The sequence below is a fragment of the Diorhabda carinulata genome, chromosome 4 (genome assembly GCF_026250575.1).
Source record: "Diorhabda carinulata isolate Delta chromosome 4, icDioCari1.1, whole genome shotgun sequence".
NCBI classification, from domain to species: Eukaryota; Metazoa; Arthropoda; class Insecta; order Coleoptera; family Chrysomelidae; genus Diorhabda; species Diorhabda carinulata.
This window is the reverse complement of record NC_079463.1, coordinates 12,242,901-12,257,163: the sequence shown is the minus strand read 5'-3', so window position 1 is coordinate 12,257,163 and position 14,263 is coordinate 12,242,901. Positions and strand designations below refer to the sequence as shown.

Genomic DNA, 14,263 nt, shown 5'->3' with positions numbered 1-14,263 from the left:
AGCGAAGTGCGACCAAGATTGATTTCAGAAAACCAGCGAAACACGGTGGATCGAGATGGTGTTTCATCACCGAAAGACAAAGCGAGCTGATTGGCACACTGCTGTGGGTTTAATCCATGTAAAAAGTCATAAAAAATCATCAAGGGAAAATGTTCGCGATTTAATCCAATTTTTTGTTATGAATATTTCCATTATCTGTAAACAACTAAAATAGCACTCGTATGACAACACGTTCTGAATACGTTCACCATTAAAAATGTCTAAATTTATGATAGCAACGTCAGATTTGACATATTCAGTTCAGTGTTGCCATATCTTAAAACTTGAGTAACACATTCGTATATTGATAAGTGCAGACATCTTCAAATGAGGTCGACCATTTTTCAGACTAGCCTCGTATTCTTAGTCGAAAATCACGGTTGTGCCTACAGAATAGCGTTTGTTTTATCAAACATAAGAGAACATACATCATAGTCTAATGCTGAAACTCCATTCGACCATAATTTCATAATTAGACAACATATAACCGCCATACCGCATGATGGTCATCAACGTAATGGAATAACCTTCAAGTATTGAAACGGAGAGAGCGCATCAAATAGAAATTTGAATAAAATTTCGTTGGAGAGGTGCTTCGGGTTTGATATTGACGAATGAGAGAGTATAATGGAAGAGAGGATTAATTAAAACTTCGCGAATGCCATCAAACAAGTTGTAGTTTTTTTATATATCTAATGTTATTGTTGAAATAATCATCGTTGGATTTAATAAACAGAAATGAACAACGGAAAAAATACTCGTTGTTAGATAATGGTGATGCTCAGGATGTCCCAAAATTCACGCAAGATTTGAATTAAACAGAAAACACAGATGGAATAACACATCGGCCTCCACAGTTTTGCCCACATATACGCACTCGTTAGTCAAAATTTCCGATGACAATAAATTTCGTCGAATTTCACCCTTTGATGCACGAGTGGTTGAATAGCACAATTTAGAGGCCAATATGGTCATGGTTTGATAAAAAAATAGTTTTGGATAGTTTACATACAACTTTTATTAACTTTTGTTTTATAATTCTTCGATCAATATTTATAGAGGAAAAAGTTATTGAAAATTCAAAATTTTGTAGGTAGTTTAAACATTTCAGAAAGGTCGTCATATTACATGACGTCATCGGTATAAAATAAACATTCAGCATATACTACAAAATAAATACCACAATTATTTTCTCGGTTATTTTAAAATAAGCGTCATTATTAAACATTGATTAATGTGAAAAATGGTTTATAAATCGTGTTTTATGTCAGGATGTAAACATAACACGACTAAAACACCTTATAAAATTTTTTTATGATGCCAAGAAATTCGAATATACAACAAAAATGGTTAAAAAGTATTGGTCGTTTTGACGATCCCGCTAGATGTTATTATTTTTGTTGACAGGATTATTTTAATGGAAGTAAGCTTCAAATTCAACTTATTTTAATATTTTATAGTAATTAAGTTAATTTTTAACGTGATTATGTAATAATGTAAGAACCTCGTGATCACCAAGAAGACAACTGTTCAATGAAAATCGTTTTCTTGTACAGTTGAAAATTTGGAGCTTTTACGATTTTCAATTAAATATTTAGATATTATTTTTTCACATTTAATTAAATATTTTACTTTCTGACATTATTTCATATCAAGAACTTATAAAATAAACAATAAAATAAATATTTTTCAAAAAATGCAAGTACTCTATTCTGATCACCGAAACGGCACACGATCTGGAATAAGAATGGAAACCGCGTGAAAAAAGTCTACTTCTGATTTTAGAATCGACTTGGAAAGTTTTTCGAATATCGAAGTCGATTAATCGACTTTAAAAAATCGACTTTTCGATTCCCAAGTCGAGTTTTTAACAACATGGTAGATGTATCGAAATATTTGAATTAGTTATACTTAATATGATCGTACCAACAATCAGAGGGCATAAAAAAATGTGAAAAAGTCGATTGATGCAAACGGTACTATCATCATATGTAATATGTTTTGTGTTGTTTAAAAATAGTCAAAGTCATCGAATGAGGATCGATTTTAATCGACTCGAGACAGGTTCAACTCGATTCTAAAAAGTCGATTATTGACTAAAGTTAGAGTCTACTTTTCTATCCCTAACTTGAAGATGTCTTATGCAGTTATTTATGAAACTTTTCCATCAACATATCTGTAGCTCAACACATAACATTCAAATATTTAGTTCTATCTATTACTACTCCCAAAATATACGGCGAGGAATAAACTTTTTCGGGTGTGGGGGATGTTAAAAGCAATTTACGATTGCGGTTTTTTAGGAAAGAGTATAAAATATTTTACGGATGAAATACATCAGGCCGGGTGGAAATAGGTCACAAATTCCACAGTTATTTTATCCATCACTGTTACAATTATTGAGAATATGGGATACCGGATCCAAGAAACTGTTCGCGAAAGAAACAAACGCGATGATTGATGACATATATTTTCGAGAATTTTGAAAAATACGGTAAATTGATAGCTAAAGATTAAGATCTTGGACAAAAGTGACTAGTGACTCAATCATTCTACCACTAACCAAAAGAACATTGAAGCACTTCAATAGAAATGAAAACTATTATACAACGATGCGGCTGCTTAAAACAGAAAGGCCTCAGATACATTTCCAATTATGGTACGTAGATGCATATCATCTTTTATCTCAAAAAAATTAAATGAAAACAGTTTTTTTAAGAAAACATTAATACATTGTATATTAGTGTCAATGACTATAAAGTTCAACTTCACTCAATAACGGATTTGGCATGTTATTATTAGATTAGATTAACCAAATGAACATGAACTGACGTGAATCGATATCAATCGACGCCAATAAACATCAAAAGACATCCATCAGCATCAAATGACGATCAACCTCAATCTGCTTCAATAGACGTTAATCGACATAAATTGACAAATATAGACGCCAAACGACTTCAAATGTCATGAATTGACGTGAATCGACGTCAACATACATCAATCAAATGACAATCGACATAAGTCGATGGACATATATTGACAAAAATAGATGTCAATTGATCTCAAATGACATGATTTGACGTGAATCTACATCAATCGAGATCAATATTCTATTAAAAGATATTAATCAACATCAAATGACAACCTCAATAGGTTTCGTCAATCGATATGAATTGACAAAAATAGACGCCAAATAACCTCAAATGACATGAATCGATATCAATAGACATCAATCAAATGACAATCGACTTCAATGGAGGTCAATAGACAGGAATTGGAAAAAAGAAGCCAAATGATCTCAAATGTCATGAATTGACGTGAATCGACGTCAATAGACATTAAAAGACATCAATAAACATCAAATGACAATCGACCTCAATCATCTCCAATCTCTAAAAGAAAGTGCAATTTTGTATTGCTTATTTATTGAACGCAGTGGCACGGGAGGTATGTCAATCGGTAGCCTTGCACCATGAGCTCGACTGATTGAGAAATGGATCGAGAAGTTTGAAAAGATCGATTCAACAAAATCCGGGTGTCTAAGACTAGGTATCGAAAACATAGATAGTGTTATTCGGGACGATCCTGATTTGTCTACGGAAGCGTTCTGACTTCAAATTATTGGATTCTTCTAGTGGGAGTCATAAGAATTCTAACTAAGCAGTTTTTGTGTTATTTTTCCAGTAATACTGAACGCTGATGATAATCTGTAGATATCCGACCACCAAAAAAGCCCCTGGGACCGTTGTCGGTGTTAAACTTGTCCCTCTCAACGCTAAATTTTATAACAACGATCTTTAGCAGTCCTCCTCTGCCAGATCCAAGAAGTCTACAATAACTTCTGTCGCAACAGATGGGACTTGGACCTGGAGAGTTTGCTTTCCATGGTGACTGCTAGATATTTGCACTTGTTGCTGTACTGCACCTCTACTCTGTTTAGAGTCGGCTCTTTGGACAATTTTACCCAATTTTTGTAGTCAATGTCAAAATAACTTTGTTCTTGATGACATTACGTCTGCCACTGGACAAACAACAGCAAAAAATGTTTTATCAAATATATAAAAATATCAATTTTAATATGATTGTTGCCAGTTTTGATGGTTTTACACAAAAATACGTCATTATAAGAATTATATTGGAGAAACTACAAATTGAGGTTATAACTAACTAAGTATCTATGTTTTCGGTAAAATTAAAGCCAACTAGAGGTAGTTCTTCGTTCATCATTCAATAGAAGAACTGGATATCCTTCATTAAAGTAAAGGAGCTTTGTAGCCAATCGCCGATCGTTCGAATTAAAACTTTCGTATGATCGCTTAAAAATCTCGTCAGCAAATCGTCTTTTGATGGATTTTCGTAAAGGAAGATGTTGAGGTTCAATGGAGCAGGAAATGTGCCCAAGGCGTAGCAGTTCCGAGCTCTCATGTACAGTTTTACCAATTCACAACTTTCTGCCTCGAAATAAGTACAAAAGATGCGTACTTTCGACCGAGGTATGAGGACATAATGTATTTTTTAGTTTTGGCATCTCTCGCATTATATAAAATTAACTATTATCATTAAAAGACTCAAAAATTTATTTCGTAAAATCTCATACGTCAGTTACATATTTTTCTATCATTTCTATTTAAGAAATTTTCTGGAAAAAATTCGTTAGATACGTTAGAAAGGCTCTAGCTCATTTAAGGTTATTATATATAAAGAGAGTTTTTCCAAGTCTCAAAGCTACTTTCACGAAATCGTAGATTTCTCCCCCGAGAAAAAAATTTCCCTTGTTTCCGTTAGTTGTTTTCCAATAAGCTAAAAGCGCTTTTTTTATATTTCATTTCCTTCACCGTTATTGAAGAGAATTACAAATTGAATTATTTTACTACCAATTTATTTCTCTTTACACAAACATCCTCGCAGTTTTGGTGGATCAGTGGATAGATTGTTTCTCTGTTAACGAAAACAAGGCTGATGGTTGATTACGACATTATAATGACTAGTTAAGCCTCACAATTTAAGCTGTAGAAATCTGAGACTCCTTTCTATCAGAAGGTCTATAAACTATTACTGATTTTGATGTATGAGTTTAAATCTCTAGAAATTACATATTAATCATTAAGCTCCTCTAGACAAAGCTCTAATTGGCATATTCCCCACAACCAACTACGTTTGTTTGTATTACGAGGCGTCTAGAAAAAAACATATCTAGATACATCTAGAAAAATCCAGATAACTTCAGAAAATTAAACGTAAAAAAATTATTTTTCATAAATAATTACTCAGCATTTATTTCAATATAAATATAAATTGTTATGAATACCATTTTAATGAGTTTTATTAAATAAATCATTGAAATTAATGTAATTAATTTAATATTGTAATTTGTGAATAGGGTTTTTAAAAATAAAGTTTCATTTCTGTATGAAATGAATATGTAGATAAAAACGTGACTGTTAAAAGAGCTGATAGAAAAACAGCAGATTAAACTGGAATTTAAAAATAATTAATTATATAAATAATGTTATAATCAAATAAATCCGTTCTACTCAATTATAATTTAATCAATTCATTTTAGTTTCGAAATGAAGTTTCCTTACAAAAAAGTGTATCTGCTGATGTATCGACATGGCTCGTTGGTCTAGGGGTATGATTTCCGCTTAGGGTGCGGGAGGTCCCGGGTTCAAATCCCGGACGAGCCCAAAATTTTTTTCATTTTTTTATACGGTAAAAATCAATATACAAGCATATTTTTTTTAAATTTATTGATATATTGAATTGTTTTCTAGCTTGATCTAATTCAAGTCGAAAAAAGATTGTTTTTTAAAATTTCCGATTTGGAGACATGATTTCCTCACCACTGGTAATTTTGACTTCAACACAACCATACTGTACCATGTTTGAGTCGTATCTAGGCGAACACTTTCTGTGGTTAATCAACCTTCGTTCAAGACTGATTAGTTTAGATCTGTTTCTTCAATACCAGGACTGAGAACCAAACTTTAATTATGCTCGTAAACTATTCCTTATTGGATAAACTAACAATTGATAAATCAGAAACTGACAAAAAGAGCTTTGGCCATTTAATTATAAACCTAAGTTGACCTAGCTCTGACCAAACCAAGATTATGTAACACAGCTTTTGCTACCTTCGTCATTAATCATTTTTGTGGCAAAGACCCAGGTTGGGCTACTCTTATGTTCGCCCATTTTTGACCCTATACTACCTTACCACTTAAAACGGAAGGTACTGATCTTAGGGAAAATTTCACGAACTCGTGACCGAGATCTATTGGAAGTGTTCTTTGGTTATAACCATTGAAGTTTTACAGTTTAGGCACGAAGAGGTTTCTGAATTCACTGCAACACTGCGCGTCTCTTTATGCCAATGTGAAAGATTTCTGATGTCTGTATTCTGAACTGGTTGTACTCCGGTGGCGGCGAAAACAAGATGGTGGTAAACGTTGAAATCGCTCAAATGTGAAATAAGAATTATCTGTGCACGTTTAAAGCTACAATACGCCTCCGAATAGACAAGTCAAGCTCGTCACGAACACTATCTACGTTTCTAGAAGACCTTTGACGCCCAGAGCTCTCATCAAACTTCTGGACCCATTTTCCAATTAGTCAGACGCCTGACTTATCATTTAAGTAACGAACATTGCGATTCAGACGCCGAATTATCGTTATGGTAAAACTCACGCGCGAACAACGCACGATGTGCTATCAACGATTGACATATCTCCCGCGCCCCTCCATATAGCTGCGTTCAGGCCCCTCTACTCATATCAAAACTCTTTGAATAGCCATTTCTGATAAGACGAAAAACTTTGGATTTAGTGAAAACCATCGACGTCGAGTCTACATATCTAATTAGAGAAGTCCATGAAAATAATATAGTACGCTTTGTTTTTATTTTAGATGACTCCAAACTCCAAACGAAATGGGACACATTTTTCTATGATAAGGTGACATGGAAGAGGCATGAACAAGATAAAAAAATATAGAAAAATGTATTGGATTATATGCAAAATATCTCAAATGTCAACATGTAACAAATTCGTTATGAACAAGCATGCATCTGGACATGCGGTCAAGTGTTCTGGCTGTGCCAGATCAACGATCAATAAAGTTTCAAAACAATGTATGATAAAAAATTATTTTTAATTTTCGTAATTTTCAACTCATCCTCATACATCGTTCAATATTGGAATCATTTTTTTCTGTATATTGCTGTCATTTTTGATTCACGACGGTTCTTTAAAGAAAAAATTTATCAAAAGAATGTTGTTTTTCATAATTCCCAAATCGCTGAGGAACATTTTCTTTCTTGGAAATAATATTTTGTTTGATGTATCCTTCTAATACTGAATACTGCAAAAAAAAAACAGGATTCACCTGTACGCTTCGATATCACTCATATGCTTTCGAACAAAGCTCCTTCCACAGAGTTTTCGTTATCCTCATAATGGAAGGTAGAAAATCAGCTTATGTAGAAAACGACATTTCCTTTAAAATGTTCCTTGGGAAGCTTTTGCCGAAATCAGAGGCGTCACATGCCACTTTAACGGAAACATATTTCGCTTTATTATAAAATATCCTGTATGTTGTGTTTCTTTAGTTTCTTCCTTAGACACTTTACAAATTTCTCTTTAATATCCGTTATTTGTTTACTTTATACCAGCGCATATTTATATTTTGCCAGTAAGTGCGACAAGTTAAAACTGATTTGTTTTTTATTCTTCAACTGTGACTTATTTCTTCGGTGTTTATGATTGTAGTTTAGTTCTAGTTAGCTCTGTGAGACGCAAGAATGTTCTGGATTCATACATTTTCGACCAAAACATCTTTTTGTGAAGTTTGAATACGAATTGTTTTCGTTAAGACTTGTGAGTTTTAAAATAGTAAAACCAAGGAACTACCAGTTGAAACTCGCAAATCATCATAATCTAGGCAAAAGTAAATGTACCATAATCGCCGAATCGAAAATACCTCGACGCACCGTGGGCTATAACGTGGAAAATATGCATCCACCACGAGCTTTGGCGATAGAAAACGTTCACAAAATCACAACCGATGAAGATGAACGTATTGTATTGGTCAGTAAACGTTATGGACGACACACAGGGTCAGAGGCTTCTCTATAAATAGAAAATTTCTCACTAAACGACGCCACTGCTTATCGCAGACTATATGGCAGGAAGAAATTGTGTACATACGCCTTCCGACAGCCAATAGATGTTTATGATTCGATGTTTTCATTGGTAAACAGTGGACTGACGGTTTGTTAGATGTTTCTTAATTTGGTATAAATGCCGTGCGTATTTATGAAATATTTATTGTTTCTTGCATAACTGTTTTATGCAATTGATATTGGAAAAACGTTATGGTCAGTATAAAATTCATCTTCCAGCATGACCACGATCCCAAGCATTCCTCGAAGATGTTCAAAGAATATTTGAAAGAATTGAAAACGAAAGATTGAACTGGAAGTAAGTGATATTTGCCTGACATTAATCATCAACCCAATTTGTTGGACAAATTGGACAGGAAAGTAAGAAAACAGTGTCCTATTTCCACTTCACATCTTTGGAATGTCCTGAAAATCAAATGGAACCAAATAAACGACGATTATTTGTGGAAAAAGCGAAAGAAGGTTGATCGGTGGATCAAAAATTCAAATTTATAACAATTACTATATTCTTATCTATGTATGTTCTTTGAAATATAAACATCAAAATCGATCGAATTGTTTTTATTTATTGTGTATCCCGCAAACTATAGGGTGGGCAAAAACTTTTAACCGTTAGTCCACGCTTTTGTTGTTAAATTATCTTCATCTTAGTCTCTTCTAATTGAAAGTTAGATTTTATGGAAGGTTGAAAATTGACCTTTCGACCTATTTCGAACTTGATTAACGTATGATTTAAAATATAATTATTTAAATCTATAGATCACCTTTATCACCTCCTTTTACCGTTACCAATAAGAAAACTATCTAATCCTCACAGAACATCGACTGTCTGCTATTTTTCTTCACTCTATACTAGCACGCTTTGATTCTTTGGAGTAATGATGCACTCGTGTGACACACAGGTGGAAAATTTCGTGTAAGAAACCTTCCTCTTATTTTTCAAAACGAATTCGTACTTTCACTATCAATATAATGCAATGTTATTAATGAAGCCTTAAGCTTTCAAGTGATCAGTTAGACAATTCCATAAATTCCAAGTTAGTGTGATAACCACAGCGAAGCGCTTGATATACAATACACGCATGTCATTGCTTGAGTTCTTTACATCAAACCTTCACTCTTTACCATACAAGGGTAGCTTCCCCGAACTGGAAGAGGTAAATTTCAGCTGATTTCACGGTTACACATACGAGGAACTGTATAATAATTATTACTCAATGAAGTACACTTAACGTTAGAACTACTACCATGTAATGTAACGCAGTTCACACTAAAAAAACATTTTCAATTCTCAGGAGCACAACTAAGTTGGAAATTTTGAAACCGCTGGTGATATTCATACTGAACACACTGTTTACAGTACCACTACACCAACAATCGCAATTACACTGTCTGACGCACGTTTCGACGAGACTGAAAACTTTATACACCAACACTTACAATTACACTGTCTGACGCGTCTTCAAACTGAAGGTTATCTCTATGAAGAAACGCGCGTCAGACAGTGTAATTGTGAGTGCTGGTGTAGTGTGTTGGTGTATACAGTCTTCAGTCTCGTCGAAACGCGCGTCAGACAGTGTAATTGTGATTGTTGGTGTATACAGTCTTCAGTCTCATCGAAACGCGTATCAGACAGTATAATTGTGAGTGTTGATGTAGTGGTGGTGTATACAGTCTTCAATCTCGTTGAAACGCGCGTCAGACAGTGTAATTGTGAGTGTTGGTGTAGTGGTGGTGTGTACAGTCTTCAGTCTCGTCGAAGCGCGTGTCAGACAGTGTAATTGTGAGTGTTGGTGTAGTGCTGATGTGTTCAATAGACTAAAGGCTCGTTTATATTCGATTCTATTTTGCAAAACGTCATGAAAATATAATCGAAAATACTCTCGTGCTATTACAACTGAAAACTTCATTATGATATTGTCCAAACAAAACTGTAGGGCGGATAAAAATACGTTTCTCTTATTAAAAATGTCAGGTATCTTGACATAATTTGGTTACAATGAAGCGATGGTGGGCGTTTTTGTCTCTAAAATGAAGTTATTACTTCCAGCTTGTATAATTTATTCGGTATTTAATTAAAAAATGCCGGTAATACCATTTCCTTACGAAAAGAAACGAGGGACGAGTTAAATGGAACTTTCCTCAATGTTTAATGAGGGTCTTTTGTAAAAAATTCCTCCAAATAAGCCCTATTAATTTTTGGTATTGGATGTTTTTCAAGATATATAAATATATATTTTTATACCTTAGGGAAATCTATCTTATTAAGGAACGTTCCATGCATTTTATTGGTGGAAAATTATTTAAAAATTCAAGTTATGATACAACTGAAAAAAAGTGAGAGAGAGGAAATGTGAATCTCAGTTTTCTTGGAAGTATTGCCTAGACATTATTGTAAAATAATGTTAGATAAAGCGTAGAAAGTCTAATATACAAAACTAGTTAAAAAGTTAGAAAAATGCGCACATGCGAAGAATTTTGTTACCAAAGTGGAAACTAAATAATAATAAAGAAATCTGATGAGAAAAACTTATCAACAGTATGTGAAAATGATTGTGTCGATAGATATGGTTCTATGAAGTTCCATGATCATCAGGATTGGTCCAAGAGAAACAAGTATCGTTCGCAAAGAGACATATTTTAATGCTGCTGATATCTATATAGGCAATGTCATTGATAAACAGAAGACACAAAATAATGTCTAGTACTGAGCCTTGAGGTACAACACATTCTAATGGCTGGCAAGAAGACATTGTTGTATCAAACCTCAACTTGACATGTTGGTAAGGTATGACTATGACTAATTTGCTACAACTGAATATTAAATTAAAACGTAAATAGACGAGTAAAATGTACCTGCCTAGAAGGGCGTTTGGTTTAAACAGGGTACAAGACGTGAACTGAGCCCATTCTGTATCACATTCGTTTTTTTTTCTGGAAAACCGTATTTCAAAGCAAAAACCATAAAGGGAAATAAATTCTTTGCAAATTATCTTTATAAATAATTATGATAGTCAGAATGATCTGAACTAGAGTCATCATTTTATTGAATTATGACGGGTTGTAAAGAGAGTGATGCCACATACTCATTTTCTTCTTTCATTACCGAAATTTACTGCATCGTGACTGTCAATCCATCTTCCATCTAGATAAATTATGTGCCTATTAGAACTTCGGTAGTTTTTTATCTGACGCAAATAATCTTGTCGCCATCGAACGATCCTTGACGATTAGGTTATTGGCATCCATTTATTAAGTTTTTTGTGTTTATAACCACATGCTGACAAAACTTGACGCAATTTTTCTAAGCTAATACAACTGCATTCTGCATAATCTTCTACCTTTTTGCTGTACTACTTTGTCAGCCGATTTCAGGTTTTCTTTACTTTACTTTTTTTCGGTTGTGAATGATCCACAGCAACCCCTTTCTTGACTATTGCTGAATATTTTCCTTTTTTAAACTTCCAAATATATTTAAAATAACTTGCTGTGTTTGTATAACTAAATCTTTATTATTAAATTCATATCTGTCTTTATTCTCACTACACTGTGCAATGTCATTGTCTTCATCCGCCCATGGTCTAAAGAACGCCGTGTTTCTATTTATCTAAAGAAATATATGAACTAAATGAATCTCACCAAGCGACGCCACTGTTTATCGCAGGTTGTCTGGCAGGAATATTTCGAAGAAATTCTGTACATACGGCTTCGGCCAATAGAAATGCCTTTAAGTTTACAGTTCGATGTTTTCATTGGTAAACAAAGGAGATGATGAGTCCACGTGGACTGTCGGTTTGTTAGATATTCACCGATTATTATACGGGGAATAAACATTATTTTTCATTCCATAATGATTGATAATTGTTATTGGAAGAACTATACACGTTTTAAGAGAATTGAACAAACTAAAATATAATCATTTTTTATTAAAAATGTACTAGTCATTGGTGATAATTTGGTGGCGTTAAATGCAAGTATATTCCTTGATAAATTATTGTTTGTATTTTATGTTTTCTCTGTTTAAAATTTGATCTGTTGACTAGTTTTAAAGCGTTTCTCACACGGTCTGCGTATATTATTGTTAATTGGTTTTTTTTACGCCACCGGCAGCTGACGCGTTTTTACGAGCGGCTCTCATTGCTAATTGTTCACGAGAAGCTTTTCCTCCAGTTGATTTTCTAGCTGTGTGTTTGGTACGAGCTCTTTTATTTGTAAGTAAACAAGAAATTTCAATATATTATACCGCTATACTAGTTGGACAAATCCACAATAAATCGTTTGTTATTGTGCAAATTCGAATAATGAATACAAGAAAGAAAAATTTTCTGCTTCTATAAATAATTAAAAAAGATTTCATCTGTTTAATAACCATAGAATCCTAGTAATGGTTTATGGTGCTTCGAACTTTGTACTAAAGTTTTCCAGCATTCATAAAGTTCATCCAATTAAAAATTGAAAATGATAATACCAATTACTTTTAGTTGGTTATACAAAGGTTTGGAGTACACTATTTCTGTATAAAGTTAATTAATATGGTTTGCAAAAATCAATGTTTAAAAATATAGGGTTAATTGTATGCGACGTCAAATCAAAAACGTGTAATTCGAGTCGATTAACAAACACGTACCGTTAGAATCGAGAAGCTAAAATATAACAAACCTTATAATTATAACATTCAATTGAGAAGTGTCAGGGCATAATAAACGAGAAGAAACAATTGTATCTTTGTCAAGCATACGCCACCGAGAGGTTGTCAGAGGTCAGTACATATTATATGCATATATCTTTAGTAAATAGCATATTGTGCATAAACGAACAAATTTTGAAAGATGTAGAGCGTTGGCAGGCACTGACAGTGGCTAGATTTATATAAGAAACCTTTTTTCCTACGCCTATCCCTGATATCTTTTGCTTATTTTTTCAGATGCAGAACCGTACCTGGAATAGGCTGAGCAAAATTTGAGAATCTTTTGCCTCAACTTAATACATGTAACATATCTTGCCCATGCTTTAAATAGGGTTGCTGAAGAGACTATGAAATATTTTCCTCTTGTAAATAATTCAATTACTCTAAAGAAAAATTACCTATTACTAGATAAACAATGGGGAACAATTTTCAACACTTTTATGCATATTTACTATAGATGATTAACATATATAGGTATTTTTTTGAGTTTTCCATTTGCATATTTGGCTTCGACAGTGATGGCTATAGACACTCAATGATTTTAAAGATTCAAAATTTGTCGCTCTATTTCGAACTTCATCATAAAATCGTCTAAGGCCTATACTCACATAATTCACGCCCTACGAACTGTCAAGAAGTGGAGAGATTACCATAGGAAGATTAAGGACTAATTGCAGGTAGTTTGAGAGAGCTCGAAAGGTTACATGGGAACTTTCAAAGAAAAGGCTTTTATGAAACGCTTCCGCACGTCATCGCTGTTTCCCGCAAAATAAATCTCGAATACGAACATGAATTTCTTTTTTTTTTTATCTACAATGCGTTCATTTAATTTTATTTGTTATAAAGTAAAAGGTCTTTTGATTGTTAAGAGTTAGGTTAAGTTAATATAAATCAATTGTACAAATATCGAATATTATTTGCCTAAAAACATGCGTGATTAAAATGAAGAAACTAAATTATAATGTGACGAAAAAAATAAAGATTATTTCGAATTATTTTTTCACTATTTTTATAATGAAAATGAACTAATTAAACTTCTTCAATACGAGGATGTATTGATATCTAGTTAGCGTAGACCAGTTCCATGCATAAACAAAATATTGCGTTACCATAGCAACAAACAATAACTTATTAGAAGTGTCAGTGTGAAGTTTGACGTCAAAAAAGTAAGCCAGAGTTACGCAATAAAGTAAAAGAAATAAGAGTATCGATCCATCATCGAGTACCTGTATTTAAAAGGGTTAAGAGGTAAGCAGATTTACGAAGATATGCTTAATACCCTTGGTGATCAATGTCCTTGAAAAAAATTGGACTGCAATCTTCAAAAGAGGTAAATTTTCCATTGAAGATGATGA

General features: G+C 33.4%; 1 protein-coding gene and 1 non-coding gene across 3 annotated transcripts in view; one reads left to right on the top strand and one right to left on the bottom strand.

The window, feature by feature from the left end:
• Positions 1–14,263, bottom strand: part of LOC130893376 (uncharacterized) — a 303,656-nt gene that overhangs the window by 279,689 nt on the left and 9,704 nt on the right. The gene's annotated exons all lie outside the window — the stretch shown is intronic.
• Trnap-agg (transfer RNA proline (anticodon AGG)) lies at positions 5,658–5,729 on the top strand. Its single transcript has one exon. It is a non-coding gene; the product is annotated as a tRNA-Pro (tRNA).